This window comes from Vombatus ursinus, unplaced genomic scaffold, assembly GCF_900497805.2.
Source record: "Vombatus ursinus unplaced genomic scaffold, bare-nosed wombat genome assembly UNPS02014768.1, whole genome shotgun sequence".
Lineage (NCBI taxonomy): Eukaryota > Metazoa > Chordata > Mammalia > Diprotodontia > Vombatidae > Vombatus > Vombatus ursinus.
Window position 1 is genome coordinate 37,757,725 of NW_020954546.1, and position 18,200 is coordinate 37,775,924.

Here is an 18,200-nt window from a genome sequence, read left to right on the forward strand (position 1 = left end):
GTTACAAGGGAGCCCTACAAGAGAGGGCTTCTATTCAAGGAAAGAGTGAACAGCTTAGTGGGTAGTGATTTAAAATTTTTTAAAGAAAGGAAAGAGCACCTGTAAAACATGAGAGAATACCCAGCAGAAAACAAAAGAAGTTCCAAAAGGGACACAAAGAAACAGGACAATTTTCTTATTATCTTATTAAATTATGCAACAGAAGTTTGTGGTTTCATATGTAATCTTTTTTTTCCTTTGGTTCTATATATAGCAAATTATTCTATTTTTGATATGCTTATAATAAATTTAACAGGATGATGCAAGCAACCTCAACTGGAACAGGGAACCTTCCAATGAGCTGGGCACCTGCTTTGGTCCCTTTCTGTAGGACACGTGCTCTGGCCCCTTCTGGAAGGACACAGGTCTGTTAAGATAATATGGCAACTCCCGATTGGTCACCAGGAATGGAGATCGTGTCAAAGAGGATTGGCCACAGACTTCTAACAAAGAGGAGAGGGGATTTTTCTCCTATCCTGAACCCCAGAGGTGATGGCTTCTGTGAGTGCATTGCAGTGAGAAAACGAGCTTGCGTAGGAAGTCTGAATCCTTGGTCTCTTTCTGTGTTCTTTCCTGAGCACTGACCAGCAACCAGTGGTCCTGATAGTTTACAAACTCCTACCTGTGTGCTTCTCATTAACAGTTAGTAGTCACAGCTAGCTCAAAATAAAGGCATTTACTAGAATGTCTTAGAATGATAGGTTCAAAACATTTTTGCCCCATTAACCTGGTTTGCACTGTCACACAATACAGTTTCTGTGGGAATCATGGGCACAAGCCTGGTGCATAATAGTAGTGAGACATGCATGGCGGGAGATTGACCTGCTGGTCAGTTACCATCTCTGGGCCTCTCACACTCATGAGGTCTCCACCAAGGCCATCTACTTTTCAGGACCACTGGGGTACCCCTTGAACCTCGAGGTAGCAGCCAGGCAGGTAGGTAGCTCAGTGCATAGAGCACCAAATCTGGAGTCAGGACGATTCAGGTTCAAATTTGTCCAACAGCCTCAGACATTCACTAGCTATATGACTCCCGGGAAAGTCGCTTAACCTTCATCTGCCTCTGTTTCCTGTAAAATGGAGATGATAATAGCACCTACCTCCAGAGTTACTGTGCGGATCAAATGAAACATAAAGCACCATACAAATGCTAGGTATTGTTCTTAGGACCCAGTCTGTGACTGAATACAAATTGTGGCGCAGAGGGAGCGCTACAAAGACGTCATGCAGTTTAAATATCACTGCCTGACACTGGAATGGTCCAGGCTCTCTGCCCCTACCCTCCTGCCTCCCATACATTCCTCTGAGGCTGACTTCTAGTGCCCTCCCTGCCTAACCACATTGTATTCATGTTTGTGTTTATTATTGATGCCTTATTTATGTGCGGGTTGTCTCCCCTCAGGAGAAAGTGAGTACCTTGAGAACAGAGATTCTTCCTTCCTTTCTCCCTCCCTCCCTCCCTCCCTCCCTCTTTTTCTTCCTACCTTCCTCCCTCATTTCCTTCCTCCCATCATTGTATCCTAGCATAATGCCTGGCCCATGATAGAAACTTAATCAATTCTTGTTGATTGATTGTTGGATTAAGAGCTCAGCCTGGCTGTTGAGGCTCCCAAATCCAACTTGTTCACTAAGGACTTGGGAGCGTGTTAAATGTCACTGGTTTCTGATGACGCAAAGAGTGTTAATCTTGGCAGTTGGGATAGTTGGTGTCTAGGCTCAGCTGGGTCAGTAATCAGCTGTGGGACTTCGGACAGTTTTCCTTTCTCTGAGGCTATTATCAGATTAACTATATGGGTGGATGGCGTTAAATTTAGTATTCTCGAACATGTTACCTTCTAGCTATAGCTTTTTGTTTAGCCGTGTTTGACTCTTCATGACTTCATTTGGGGTTTTTTGTTTTTGTGAGGCAATTCGGGTTAAGTGACTTGCCCAGAGTCATATAGCTAATAAGTGTTATGTGTCTGAGAGCCGGATTTGAACTCAGGTCCTCCTGACTCCAGGGCCTGTGCTCTATCCACTGTACCACCTAGCTGCCTCCTGGGTTTTCTTGACAAAGATACTGGAGTCATTTGCCATTTCCTTCTCCAGCTCATTTTACAGATGTGGAAACTAAGGCAAACAGGGTGAAGTGACTTTCCCAAGGTCACACAGCTGGTAAGGGTCTGAGGCTGGATTTGAACTCAAGATCTTCCTGATTTCAGGCCTGGTTCTCTACTCACTCTGCACCTAGCTGCCCCTCTGGCTCTAGCATTCTGTGGTTAAACTAACTGGTTATTTCCAGCACTCAGATTTATAGATTTTGTTTTTGCTTTGCTTCACGCCCCCACATTTGGCTATTTAGACCTGGCCCTGTCCATTAAGATTCCGGGGCTACTTGACCAGAATAACAGTGTTGAGCAACTTATCACATTGAAGTGGTAGCTTTTTAAATGAACGAACAAATAAATAACTTGTTTTGGTGGCGCCGTTTCTATATCGGAAGGAAACTTGGACTGCCCTTAGTTGGGCTGGGCTTTCCCCAGAGGTCAGCCTACTTTCAAGAGAGATGTGAGGTCTTAAAGGGAAGGGAATAATGTGTGAAATCAGCCTGCAGTGAATCACTGCCGTAGGACGAGATTCATCAGAGGATTCATTTGGAAGGAAATAGAGTATGAAATAGCAGCGAGCCTACGCAACACAGCCTGAAAATCCCAGCAAGGGCTGCTGTGGCCGCGGCAAAGTCTTGGAGCCTGCCTCCCTGTAGCAGAGGAGCCCGGGGGTAGCCGGGAACTCCAAATTGCTGCGCTTGGGAGGAACTGATTGAGTGGGTAATTAAAGGGAGGGCTGTGTAACACTTGGGTAAGTATAACTTGATGGGGTCAAACCAGCAGGGCTTCTGTGAAGAAAGAGCGGTCCCTGGAGCTTTGAGTGACTAAAGCGAACAGAAATAAGGGGCCAGGTGGGCTCAACTCACCCGTACTCTACGGAGAGATGCAAAGAGGAGCGAGCAAAGGCCTGGATTTGGATTTGTGTCCACTGCCTGCAAACTTTAGACAAGTCGTTTCATGCCGTGGTCCTGTCACAGCTGGGGAAGCAGTGTGGTTTCATGGGAAAAGCACTGGGATGGGAACCGAGCCAGGCGGGATCTCCGCTCTTCCTCTAGCTGGGTGATTTTGACCAATTCCCTTCCCTTCTTTGGATCCCTATATCTGGACATGTAGACCAAGGAAGTTGGAATGGTTGAACTCTGAGGTTTTTTCTGGTTCTGATACTCTATGATAAATTTTAGCATTCATTAAATACCTCCTGGGTGGTAGGCACGGTGGGCATACAAAAACAGTAGATACGCTCCTTGACCCTAAGGATTTTATCTGCTAGTTGAAAGGAGAAGACAGATGAGAAATATCTGGGGAACATAAGCAATCTCAACTCAGACACTGGCTGTGCGATCCCAAGCAAGTTAATCCACGTCTTGGAAAGCAAGGGATGACGATATATTCTATATCATGGATACCTTTAGCAGCCTGGGGAAGCCTATAGATCCCTTCTCAGAATATTGTTCTTAAATGTATAAAACAAAATACACAGGATCACAAAGGAAACCAAAGATTAATGAAAATAAAGATGTAATTCCCACCCCTGCCCCACAATGTTCACTTTATCTTTTTTGGGGGGGGAGGGGGGAGTTCAGGTAGAAACTGTCTCATTACTCTATTTTTAAAAATCAATGTTCTGTGTACTTTTGCAAGTGGATAAAATAACCACTTTTTATAGTTTATCAAAATCATTAAGACACATGGTCATCATTTGTAGACTTGGAAAGCACTGGGTACAACTCCAAAGCAGACAGGACGAAAGGAAATGGTGTGCACCTCATCCTTTTCCCATATGATTTTGATCTTCCTGGCTAAGGTTAGTGCTTTGAGAGCTTTTAATTCCATGTGATTTGTAGAGTGTGGGCATTTGGTATGGAGACAGGTACTAAAAACATGGTTCTTAAATTTTTATGCAGCAATGTTATGTCCCAGACACTGTGGTGTCTACAGTTAGGTCTGTAATAATGATCTGGTTCTAAAATAGTTTATTAGTAGAGTTCCCCTGAATATTTTTACCTTTGTCTTGGTAGTATGGAGATTCATTACAGTATGAGATGTCATTCTATGAAAGAAATTCAACAAAGACAGTATAAATATTATAGTGCTTTGGAGCAGCTTGTTTGATAATTACCAAAGTGATATTAAATTGCTTTCCATACTTCTGGGAATTTTTGGTACATTTTTTTTGCTTCTTAGCCAATATATTGTTTTCTTGTAGGTGTGAATAGATTTGTTTTAGTGATGCAAGCTATGACTGCTTTGTAGAAAGTAACTAAATGTTTAATTTGTAATTGGCAAATTCATAGGAGTTTTATCATACTGGCTGGTATACTAACCTAATCAATATTAACTTCAGAGCCCATAGTCCAGGATTTTAGAGTTGTTATAGTAGTGCTAGCTCAAAAGGGCAATTGTGTAGGATTCTCTCCTCATGGGTAGAGAACAATGCCCCTACACCTGCCTGAAGGGCAAGCCGGAGTATGAGAAAGGAGAGAGATACAGGATTCTATTAGCTTCCAGAGGAAGGAGAGAGGGAGAGACAGAGAGACAGAGAAAGAGAGAGAGAGACAGAGAGAGAGAGAGAGACAGAGACAGAGAGAGAGACAGAGACAGAGAGAGACACACACAAAGACAGAGAGAGAGAGAGAGAGAGAAAGAGAGAGAGAGAGAGAGGTGTCAGTGAAGGGAGAAAAGACTCTGGGAAAAGGCTGACGTAAAAGCAGCTGACAGTCTCTATCATGTTCCTATCCTAAGTTTTCTACGCTAGAGACTTTGGGGAATTTTTCCCTTGGGTGAGATCTAAGACTCTCTTGATTAAGCTGATATATCTCACTCCCAGCAGCATAGGCCCTTCCTTCCATCTCTATTGCCCATATTAGCTCATATATACTTGCTCTGATTTTTGTTTTGCTATCAGCTTGGGTAAATCGGTTTCTGTGCTATTTTCTGTGTATTCATTGTAGAACTAGTATATTTGGTGGGAAGAGAATCACACTCAGATAGAAAGCTTTGGGCCTACCTTTCCCCACTAATGAATAGTTATCAAGAGTTTAGCCTGAACTTTAAAGTTATTTACCCTAGATTAACAATATTTAAGGGACCAGGTAGATACAATTCTAATCGGGCACCCCCCTCTCTCAGAAGATCAAAGTATCAAACCTCTGGCCCCAACCTCCTGCTTCACCTCCTGGAAGAAATTAAAGTGGGGGAAGAAGACACTAGAGATGCCTATGCTACACTATTGTTTGTAATTGTTGTTATTATTATTATTAGTGTATCATTTGCTACTCTCTCATATGTAGAGGTCTCTGAAATAATTACTTTAGGTTCAAATGGCTCTATAGGTTTCTCTAAAAAACAAACAAACAAACAAGCAAACAAACAAAATAGTTCATAAGCCCCTATTGATGTGTTTGCTTTCTCCCTAATTAGCCAGAGGACATAATTAGTTTAAGTCAATTAATAAGCATTTATCAGGCACCTCCTATGTGTCAGGCACTATGCTAAGCACTGTGGATACAAAAAGAGGCAAAAGACAGTCCCTGCCCTCAAGAAGCTTACAATCTAATGGCTTAAAGGGAAGGTATTTAACAAAGTAGAATAGGAAGCAGATATGCGATAGAACATTTCCTTCATAGATGGCAGAGCGCACTTCCACAGACCAATACACTAACAGATGGGAGAGCGAGCATGCATACAGATCATGCTGGAGGAACTCACTTGTGGGTTTACATGTGGAAGTACAATTCATGCCTCCAATTCTGAACATCACTCGACATTTTAGTTATGGAGGGTTTTTTTTAAAATTTTTTTTGTGAAGCAATTGGGGTTAAGTGATTTGCCCAGAGTCACACAGCTATTTATTTGGTTTTTTTAATCATTATTCTAAATTGTTATAATTAATTATCATTTAATTATTAATAATTAACCATCAATTAATTATCATTAATCATTATTCTAAATTGCTTTTCAGAATTGTTGAACACAGAACCATCGACATCAACAATGTATTTGTGGCCCTCTCTTTAAAGTCAATTACTTTGACTTGTATAGAATTCATATATCCTTTTGACATTATTGTTTTTTTTTCTTCTGCCAATTTTTCTTCCATTTGAGCATTTCCATGTACTGAATCTATTATTCTCTCTATCAGAACTTCTCCTCTTTTTGGAGAGCTTCCCCACTGTGTTCATTAAAAAAAAAAAAATTCTACTATGTGTGTGTTTTAATTCTGCTCAGAGAGCTCTGATTTTTGGTCTAATTTCACTTGTCAGATCTTCTTTTAACCATTTTACGTATTTATATTTTTTTTTGGCAAGGCAATCGGGGTTAATAAAGCCCCAGGGTCATACAGTTAGTAAGTGTCTAGTATCTGGGCTCCTATTTGAACTCAGGTCCTCCTGACTCCAAGACTTGTGCTCTATCTATTGCACCACCTAGTTGCCCTGTAACCATTTCATTGCTCGTTTGAATCACTCGGTTTTTTGTTTTTGTTCCATGATCTCTTGGGAGTCTGTAGAATTCTCTTTTCCAACAAGGAATTTTGGTTCATTTTCCTTCATAATATAATGCTTGTGTGTGATGCTCTGGCTTCTCTTCGAGGTTTAGTCATTCTTCCTGCTGTGCATATTATTCCCTCTCTCCGTTTATCTGCATATGAGCTAGGTTTTTATTCAGGCTTTCTTTCATGAACTTTTGATTCATTCTGCCAGTAACTTGCCGAGATGAGTTTCCGCCTCCCTCACCCAAGGATGCGTAGGACCACCCAACGCTACATCCTCTGCTTCCTCATGGAGCTGGCCTGGCTCCCTGCTCAGAATTTTCCGTGGGCAATGAGTACTGGTGCCTGTTGAGTTTCCAGGTTCCTTTCTTTGGGGCACAGACGCCCTTTGGCCTGCAAATCTGTTTTATGCCCACATCTTCCACCCACCTCTTCCACCCCATCTTCTCTTTTGCTTTGTATGACTGCTATTTGGTGGTGGATGGAAGGGGTTTAGGCGGAGTCACTGACGTGGGATGCCTTCAAGGCTTCCAACAATTTGACGGAATCGAAAACCTTCAAGATTGCTTGGATTCATTGTGTTTGGCCTGCTAAGCGTGATAGGGAAGGGGTGAAAATAAGGATGCTGGGTAGAAGCTTTCATAGGATTACAACTCATAGGGTCATAGATCCAGAGCTGATGCATTTAAGTTCATTGAAATAATTTCATGGGTTTTTTTTTAACCTTGTGTGGTGTTTCTTGCTTATCTGTTGAGTTCTATTTTTGTTCCTCTATATTTATAACAATTCCATTTTTCTGACTAAGAACCCCTCTGGATTCACTCTCCTAACTCTGGGTCACATTGCTGGGCTCAAGCCCCCGAGGGTAGCTGACTGATGCTTTCCTTAGTATTGAAGGGGTAACCTGGGCATTTCTAGCACTCTTGCTCATGGGCCCCTAAATAGTGGCTCCTCCCATTGATTATACAATAAGCAGTCAGAGTTAATTAGCTTTTAGAAAGGTCATATTTACTGAGCTAATATAATAAAAGCAATTAGTACAAAAAGCAGTCCTCCCAAAGTTTGGGACATACTGTCCTCTTCCACAGAGGGTCTGTGGGCAGGGTTGGCTCAAGCATAGAGAGCACATGTGATATATACCTATTTGTGTCTAATGATAGCCATTTCTAGGGCTGGGGAGGTGGGGTGGGAAGAAAAAAAAGAAATTTACGTGATAACTTTGTCATATATTTGGAGGGAATAGCAAGTTGTACGTGGTAGATTTGCAGTTTCATATGCAATAATCTTTTTTATTGTACTGTGTCATGGAAATGCTTCTTTTGTTCCATGAATTGAAAATAAAATACATTAATAATAAAAAATAAAAATAAATAAATTGAAAAAAAACATAACACATGTGGCTCCTGATTATTGGAATTCTTTTCTTCCTTTGTGGAGTCCTCATAAAGTTGCCTTCAAGTAGATGGAGGTCTCTTCTAGATTCCAAGGATTGATGTCCTATAGAGTCTTTGTAGCTGCCTGTCTTTGGTGTGTTTAGACTGTCTTCTATTCCTGATGCAGATACTGACATCAACTACTGCTGTTCTGGAGACCCAGCTACTGATCCCAGCCTCAACTCCTTCTACAATTCAGCATCCCTGCCCTTTCCTTTAGTACTCACCCTCCAAAGCCCCTTATCAGGCGTTCTTAATATTTGGGCTCTATGAACTTTTTTTTTCTAATGTTTTAATAACTATTTCAATAGAATTGGTTTCCTATGTATTTTGTTTTTTGTCTTTAAAAACATTGTTCTGAAAAGGGATAGACTTCCCAGACTCTCAGAGGAGTTGATAGCCCAAAAAAGGTTAAGAACCCCTATTCGAGACGATGATTGAAATCTCCACATGACATCTGTCATCATTCTATTATCCTGTAAATACTGCTCATTCCACTAAACAAAACCCAAAGCCATAGATAGAACACTATTGAAATGTGAGCCCTCATTATCATTATCATTATAAGACACAACACCTTCCTCCAAGGGCCTTATTTTCTAGTCTGGGAAATAGGAGACAACAATATCAGAGAGTATTTGATAATATAAAATTAGCCATATATGGTAGGGGGAGTTTAGAAGAAAGAGATGACCATGGTGGGGGTGGGGGTGGGGGTGGAGATGACTTCAAGGGGGAAGTGACGTCTAAAATCCGACTTAAAAGGCAACGAGAAGGTGAGGAGGGCTTTCGATTGAAGTTGAAGGCATATGAATAGAGGAGGGCATATGAAAGATGTGTTTTGTGCAAAGGTGAAAGGAGCAGGCTGGCTGGAGCCAGGGTTTATACTGGCAAGTGTAAAGGGTGAGAGACGTGAAGGCTGGGAAGGCAGATAGGAAGGTCAGGGATAGGCGAAAGAGTGCTGCGGAAGAGGGTTCAGAGTCCATGTTGAATCAGGATTAGCTGAAGGAACTGGGGATGTTTAGTCTGAAAAACAGAAGGTTGCTCAGGGATGTGATGGGTGTCTGTTACATGAAAGGGGAACTAGGAGAGTTTTGCTTGGTCCCAGAGGGAAGACGTAGAAACAATGGATGGAAGTTGTAAAGGGGCGAATTCATGCCAGTTGGAAGGAAAATCTTCCTGATAATTCAAACTATCCAAAAGTGGAATGGGCTTCCTCGAGGGGTGGAGGACTATGGGAGTGGAACGCTGCAAACATTGAAAGTGTTCGTGCTGAGGCCACTTGACCACCTGTCTGAAACATCAGAGCAAATTCTTCCACCAAGTAGAGAGCTAGAATATATGATCCCTAAGATTTCTTCTAGATGCAGCTAGGTGGTGCGGTGGATAGGAAGCCGAGACTGGAAGACCGGAGTTCAAATCCAGCCTCTGACGTTTATTATCCCTGTGACCCTGGACAAGTCACTTCACCCTGTTTATCTCAGTTTCCTCATCTGTCAGATGAATTGGAGAAGGAAATGGCAAACTACTCCAGTATCTTTTCCAAGAAAATCCCACTCGGGGTCACAGAGTCGGTCCCAACTGAATAACAAGATCCCTTCTAATGCCAGTGTCTAAGATTCAGGATCTCAAATGAAAGGGAGTTTAGGGCAAGGGGGAAAATGAAAGGTTGGGCGGCTTCTCTTCGAACCTAACATTCTGAGGGGAATGATTCCAATGTGAATCAGGCACGCTGGGAGGGCTGGGACAGCTCAGAATTCAGGTTTAGGAACAAACACGGGGCCCTTGACAGGCAGGAACATGGACCGTGATTCCACCACGATTCCAGAAAATCCTCCTCCCGAGACTTTGTTCATTTATTCATTTCGGTCACAGAGTAAATTAGTGAGATAGGCCAGCAGTGGAGAGTGGGAATCTTACCCCCCATTTGTCCTCTCCGATTCGTAGGTGGTGGTGTTGTTATTGCTGTTTGTCCTTCCTTCTGGAAGAGGACCATGTCTTCAGGGAGGTGATGCCATGACTTGCAAGTGAATTGGATTTAAGTGAGGCAGGGCTGTGCAAGGTCACCAGCCTCACTCTCTCCTCCAGAGCCATCTGGGTCTAGTGGTGAGATATAGATCAGGTCAACTAGAGATGGCCCCAGATGCACTGGGAGATTTGGGGAGAAAACATTGGCTTTGGAAGCTGAAGATGCAGCTTTGATCCTAGCCCTTCCCACCCACTTAGCATTGGCCCTCCCGTTACCCCACACCAAGCACTCCCACCTAACTTCGGCCTCTCAGAATCCCGTTTTCTTTCACAACCCTACTTAAATCAAACTTTGTACATGAAGCTTTTCCTGACTTCCATCCCAGCTGTTAGTATCTTCCCCTGAAATTAATTACTCCGAATTCATTGTGTTTGTATTTATTAACGTTTGTGTTGTCTCCTTGAATGGAATGTGAGCTCCTTGAGGACAGGCACTTCTTACTCTCATCTCTGTACCCCTAACACCTGGCGCAGTATCTGGCAAGTTGTAGGTGATTAGTAAATACATATTGACTGATTGATTGATGGCAGCCCACTTAACCTTAGAGGTAACTGGGTGCTACAGTGAATAGAGTGCTGGGCCTGGAGTCAGGAAGACCTGAATTTAAAGTGAGCCTCAGACACTTACTAGCTGTGTGACTCTGGGCAAGTCACTTAACTTTTATCTGCTTCACTTCCTACATCTGGAAAATGGGGATAATAATAGTACCTACTCCCAGGGTTGTTCTGAGGTTAAAATGAGATAATATTTTTGCAAACCTTACAGCACAACATAAATGTCATTTTCGACCTGTTTTCAATTAAATTAGCATTTATTAAGCATGGACAATGTGTAAGACATTCAGCTAGGGAGTTAGGAAGACCTGGGTTCAGATTTCACTTCTCATGCATTTATTAGCTGTATGACTGTCAACAGGTCATTGTACCTCTTTCTGGGGCTCATCTACTAAGTCATGGACAGGTCTGTGGAAAGAATTCCAATACAGGGAGTTCCCTATGCTAACAAAACCATTGATCCTTCAGCACTGGCCTATGTGCAAGGTGATGTTCTTTCCACCTTACTTTTCTCATCTGTAAAATGGAACATGGGCGGCAGCTAGGTGGCGCAGTGGATAGAGCACTGGCCCTGAAGTTAGGAGGAACTGAGTTCAAATCCAGCCTCAGACCAAACACTTGACACATACTAGCTGTATGACCTTGGGCAAGTCACTTAACCCCAATTGCCTCACTTAAAAAAAATGGAGCATGGAAAATGGGGAGAAAATTACACCATCTCTCTTACAGAGAACATCCAATGAGCTATGTAAAGGCTTTTGTAATTTCTTGGAAATTATCTTTAAATCTGTAACCAGATGGGCCTTTCATGAAAGCAACACATTTTGTGTGTTTTTTCCCCTTAAATAATAGTAACCATGATCATAATAATATTATAGCACTATGCCTTAGCACAATATGAAAATACTGTAGCGCTCCATGGGCAAGTACAATGGAACAAATATAATTATTATTAATAATAGCTAGCGCTCACTTGGCATTTTAATGTTTGCAAAGTTCTCCACAAATATTATCATTTTTATCTTATACCAACCCTGGGAGGTAGGGGCTGTTATTATCACTATCACCATTTTACAGATGAGGAAACTGAGGCAGACAGCGCTTAAGCGATTTGCCCAGGGTCCCACAACATTTTGTCTTAGGCAGGATTTGAACTCATCTTCCTGACTCCAATTCCAGCACTCTAACCATTTCGCCACCTATCTGCCTATAAGATGAAATTTAATAGGGATAAATATAAATCTCATACTCGGGTTTTAAAATATCAACTGTACAAATACATGATGGGAGAACCATAGCTGGACAGCAGGATCCTGGGAAGGAAAGAGGACTCACCAAAGAGAGACAAAATTTGACTGGATTTTTTATGAACTCCGATGCATCCTTTGTGCTTTATATGATCCATAGAGTGAAATAAAATCTATTTTGCATTGTGTGTGTGTGTGTGTGTGTGTGTGTGTGTGTGTGTGTTAGCTTGAGTGCTTGCACAGGTACAGAGAATCCTTTTATACACATCTGGACATGAGCAAAATATTCTGTTATTCTCTGGGGAAACTTGCGTTTGAGGGGAAAAAGACAAATTCTGAGATTTGGGAAACCCTCAGGACATGAGTCAAAAAGAAAGCTTTTCAAAGTCTCTGAAGCTTTAACCCACACAGGGTTAAATACCAGCTGCCTGGGCTCTGGAACATGGGCTGCCCTTAAAGAAGTTAGGCAATAGTTCATGTGGAAAAACCTGGGCACGGACAGCTTTAGGACTTAAAACTGAATGTGGCTGATCAGGTTCTATGATAATGACTTTCCCATGGTAGAAGAAAAATAGGTAGAGTTTTCAGCCAGAATGCACTGGAATAAACCAAGAGACAAGTGGTAGAATCGTAGTATGAGCCAGTATAAGTGACCGGAAACTGAGGGCAGATAGTAGCAGTATATGGAGGAGACTCAAAAAGAAGAGAATAACAAAGTCCAGGAAGAAGCAAGAGGTAGAATGAGAAGCTCAGATCTAGACAAGGAAAATTCCATGTCATCCCGCTTAATGGTCTAAGAGCACGTGGGAGTTTTTCAATTCAAAGGGCACTTATTAAAATGCATACTATTGATGCTTGAAATAAAAAGGCAAAAATGAAACAATCCTACCCCTCCAATGAAATGTACACTAGTTAGTAGATGTCAGAGTTATAACTAGAAATCCTGATGCTTAGGGAAAATTCAGAGTAGGTTGGAGGTGGAGATGGGACACCAATGCAGATAGGTGCCAGGAGCTGGAGGGGACAGCTTATCCCCTCAAAATGCATGGCTATTGCTATCCTTGTCTTTCCACCCCAACATTGTAGAAGAGTTTTACCAAAGTTAATGAAAGACTAATTATTATCAAGGCTCTGCTTATACAAAGTGCAATAACTGTGAAGACAAATAAGTTGTGAGGAGGCCCAAAACGAGTGAATCTTCACCACTCTGTTTGTATTGAAAGATCTTAAAATGCGACAGATTTCAGATGTAAAGATACATATACTTTTTTACAGCTCAGTGATTGTCAACAGTACAAGAGAATCCGATGAAAGCCTCAGAGACCCTTTTTCAGAGCAGAGAGCAAACTAAACAGTAGTGATCCATGATTCTCTCTAACCAAGTGGACTTTGGACAGTCTGGCCGAGTGTAACAGTCATGAGTCATCGGGCAGCTGGGGCGCTGGGAACTGGCCCCACCTGCTTCTGAGGGGAGCACGCAGAGAATCGCTCCCCAGGATTCTTAAAGGACAGCTGAAAATCAGAGCCTAGACTGCGGACCTAGTGTGTGAAAGGGACTGGACGGGAGGAGGGGAGGGTCTCACGAGGAATGGAGGCAAGGGTGGGAGCTGTGCAGTCTTTAGGTAGGAAGACCTTGAGTTGTGAAATGTTACTAAGGAGAAATAGGAAATAGCATTAGAGGGGTGGCACTAGAAAAGATTATAGAGGGACTCAAAAACCAGGTAGAATTTCCAGGTTGCTATAAGGAAAATTGGAAAGGCATCTGGAGAGAAATAAGGTCATCAAAGTGGATCTGTAACACTAATATTAAGCTCTGATTAGATTCCTGCTGCTGTTCACTGATATCAGTTAGATCATATGTTGTATCCCCCAGGACAACATCAACTCCTTAGTGTTTGATTTTGTTTCCCTAGTGCCCAGCATATAGCAGGGACTTAATAAATGTTAGTCGAACAGATTGTTGAATGAATAAATGAATGAATGAGTGAGCATGGTCTGAAAGTAACGTTTTACCAATTTTTTAGACCTCTTCTTTAAATGAGTACAGAGAACTTTTTGTAAATTCAATTCTTTTCCATTTATCCTACCTTCTACCAGAGCCCTATAAATTATTTTTTAAAATTTCCCTTTTAAAACTTCAATGCTATTTCAAGAGAATAATACTTTCTTCTCAGGGTTTGGGGAAAATTGTTGCCATATGCTCCTAGTTGATCTATGAGGAAATAATCCCACCACCTACTGGGTGACTAGGATGGTGAGGGCCCTGAACACTCATTAGACGAGGCTATTTAGTCTGGAGAAACAAAGACTGAGGAGGAGACAAGACAGCTTTCTTCAAATGTCTGAAATGTCGTCATATCAAAGATGGCTTAGATTTATTCCACATGACCCCAAAAGGCAGAACTAGAAACGATAGATGGAAGCTACAGACAGGCAGATTTCTGAGTAGAAATGAGGCAAAACTCCCTAACCATTAGAATGATCCCCAAAGGAAATGGGTTGCCTTGTGAGGCAGTGAGTTTCCCAGTATTGAAGGTATTCACAGAACCTGGATGACCACTTGCTGAGGAAGTTGGAAAGGGAATTTGTACTTCAGGTGTGGGTTGAATGATACAATCTCTGAGATCTCTTTTAATTCAGAGATTGTAAGGTTTTTCACTTCTGACTCTGTGTTTGTCACCTTGGACAAGTAGCTGACAGCCTTGGGCCTCTTGAAAACAATTACCCTGTGCCCCTTCAAATTGCCTTATTTGATTCAACTCAGCTCTGATTTGGTCCAACACTAAAATCATTTATCAAGTACCCACTCTGCTGCAAGGCACTGGCAAGGTTCTGGAATCGGATGATATAACACAAAACAATCTTTTCTGTCAACAAGTCTTGATTTTATTGGAAGACATTGACCTTGTTCTGCAAATAAATGTGTGTGTTTGTGTCCGTGCTAAGTGGAGAAGGGAGTGAGTATCACTCTAGGAATCAGGGAAAGCTCCCTAGAGGAAGTGGCACATAGACTGAACCTTGAAGAAAGCTTAGGATTCTCAGAGCAGAAGGGAGGAGGGTGTCTAGACCAGGGATGGGTGAACCATCTCTGCAAAGGCATGGAGTCGGGATATGGGATGCCAAGTGTGGAAAACAGCAAGCCACACAGTTTGGCTGGGCTATAAGATTTGTCAAGGCAAGAACATGAAATGAGCTTAGAAAAGGCTAGAGACAGATCACTAAGGACTTTGAATGCTAGAGATGGGCCATTGTCTGTGATATGGGAAGTCACAATGCTTAGATGAGACCTAGCCATGGACTGTCAGATTCTCAGAGTTGGAAGACCCCCCCAGAGGCTATGGAAGCACAAACAGGACTTGCACAAGAATCCTCTCTTAGTGGCCACTTCGCCCTCCCTAAAAGACCTCCAGTTAGGAGGGATGCACAATCTCCCATTGCAGCTCGTTCCACTTATGGACGGCTCCAATGGTTAGAAAGCTTTCCTTGAATTTGCACAGCTTCCATCCATTCTATTTCTTGCCCTCTGGGCCCTGGAAGAACAAGTCTAATTTACTTTTCCATGTGACAACTTTTGTGGACTTAAAGATAGCTATCATGTCCCTCATACAACTACTTTTCTCTAGGTTAAAGGTCTTGGGTTCCTTCCAGTTATCATTGTATGGCCTATGATTGAAACCCTTCACCGAACTGATTTACTTCAACTGGATACTCTCTGATTTGCTGATGTCCTTACTACAATGTGATGCCCACAACTGAGCATGGTAACTCAAATGTGATTCAACCAAGGCAGAGTGCACATCTATCATCTGCCTAGTCCTGTGTCCTTCTCTTCATGTAGCCTCAGGTCTTGGCTTCCATAATAATTCATATTCAATAATTCAATAATTGGCTTCCAGTTAATTCATATTGAACTTTCAGTTCACTAAGACCTCCAGGGGTTTTTCAGACAAACTACTATTTAACAATGTGTCCCCATTTTCTAATTGTGAAGCTAACTTTTTGAAAACCAAGGGTAAGACTTACACATATGCCATCTTATTAGATCTGGCCCAATGCTCTAACCTATCAAACCTATGTTTCAAGCCTGGGTGACTGGGAAGATGGTGGTATTCTTAATAGTAATAGAAAAGTTTAGAAGAGGAGAGGACTTGAGATGAGAGATAATGAGTTCAGTTTTGAACATTTTGAATTTAAGATATCTGTGGAAAGGTAGAAGAGACCAGGTTATAAAAGAGCTTTAAATGACAAACAGAGATGTTTATATCTGATCCTAGAGGTAAGCAAGAGCCGCTGGTCCTCCTTGAACAGCGGAGTGACATGATGAAACCTACAGTTTAGAAAAATCCTCCTGGCAGTGGTGTGGAGGATAGATGGAGAGAGACTTCAGACAGAGAGACCAGGTAGAATGCTGCTGCAATATTATAGGCATGAATTAAGGGTTGTAGCTATATGTGTGGAGAAAAGGGGATGTACATGAGAGATGCTGTAAAGTAGAAATGATTAGATTTAGCAACTGATTGGATATGTGGAATGAGTAAGGATGAGAAAATGAGGGTGACACCAAGCTTGGGAACTTGGGTGACTAGGATGGTGGTACACCAGGGAAGGTTTTTGGGGAAAGAGAGTGAGTTCTATTTTGGACACGTTCAGTCTGCTATGCTTATGGGACATCCAGTTTGAGACGTCTAAAAGGCAGCTGGTGATGTGTGACTAGCTCCAGAGACAGGCTAAGGCTAGATGAGTAGATCTGAGAATCATTTGCATTAACTGAATCTATGGGACAGTGATGATGGGAATAATAAGGAAAGGCTGGGGCATGTTGTGATGTGGAATCAGCAGAACTTGGTAACTGGATACAAAAGGTGAAGGAGAGGGAAGAGTAAAAAACAATCCCAAGACTTGGTGAAGGGTGGGTGCCACTGGCAGAAATGGTGAAGTCAGAAGGAGTGGGTTTAAGGTGTTAAATAACGAGCTCCATTTTGGACAAGTCGAGTTTGAAATGCTAACAGAACATCCGGGTAGAGATGGCCGATGAGCAGTTCCACCTGCCTGTTTAGCACTCAGAAGAGAGGGCAGAACAGGAGGTTTAGATCTGGGAGTCAGTTGCCAAGAAGTAATAGTTGAAACTATGAAAGTGAATGAGATTGCCAAGGAAGAGGGTAAAGACTGTGAAGGAAAAAAAAACAACAAGCATTATTATGTGCCTACTATGTGTCAGGAACTGTGCCTAGCATTTTACGAATGTTATTTCATTTGATCCTCCCAACAACCCTGTAAGGCAGGAACTATTCTCATCCCCATTTTACAGTTGAGAAAACTGAGGCAGACAAAGGTTAAGTGACTTTCCCAGGGTCACATAGAAAGTAGCTGGATTTAAACTCAGGTCATCTGGACTCTAGATCCAGGACAAGTATTCTAGATGAATGCTTCCAGGGTTAGGGGAACAAGAAAATTATGTTATATTTGAGGCTAAGAGAAGAGAGAATATCCAGTAGGAGGCAGTAGTTGTTCCAATGTCAAATGCTGCAGAGTTCGAGAAGGATGAGGCCTGAAAAAAAAAAGCCATCATATTTATTGATAGATCGGCATTAATGAGATAGTAGTTCGATACAACCGCTTTGTCAGACACCCCATTGCAAAAGGTTGGGAAGAAAGAGCATGGTAAAAAATTGAAAGTGTAGATAATATATGAAGAAGGTTAGCAATAAATATGAAAAGACAGATGAGAGAATAAATGAATGGGGTAGAAAATACAAGAGAAACAGGAGAAAGCTTAAAAAATTCTCTAGGACAAGGGAGGCCAGGCCATGACTGTAGGCAAAAAGGAAAGACAAACAAGAGAAAGGGAAAGGTTGATGGTACAAGGTTTTGGAAGATCCTGGAACACATAGGATCAGAAACTTAAGGAGAGGTGCTAGCCATATTGAGGAACAGGGCTGTTTCTATTACTAATGGGATAGGGGAGAGATTGGCAGATAATGCTGAAAGGTCTTTAGTATGGGAAGGAGTTGGTGAGCTAGCTCCCTGTGAAGGACAGCAATCTTCTCACTGAAGCTAGGACCCTTAGAATTAGAATAGGATCGTCAAGTAGCAGTGAGGACCCTGCTGAAGTGATCAACTGTACACTTTAGGGGTCTCGATCGAAGGTCCCTTCCAGCTTTGACACTCTCAGGATGCTACAAAGACACATTACACTTTCTATCTTGCTCCCAGAGATTTCTTCCGTGACTATGGGCCAGGAAGGTGGTTGTGCCGTCATAGAACCATGTTAATGCAAAGCATATTCAGATTATCTAAGTTATTATAAAATTTAAACTAAATG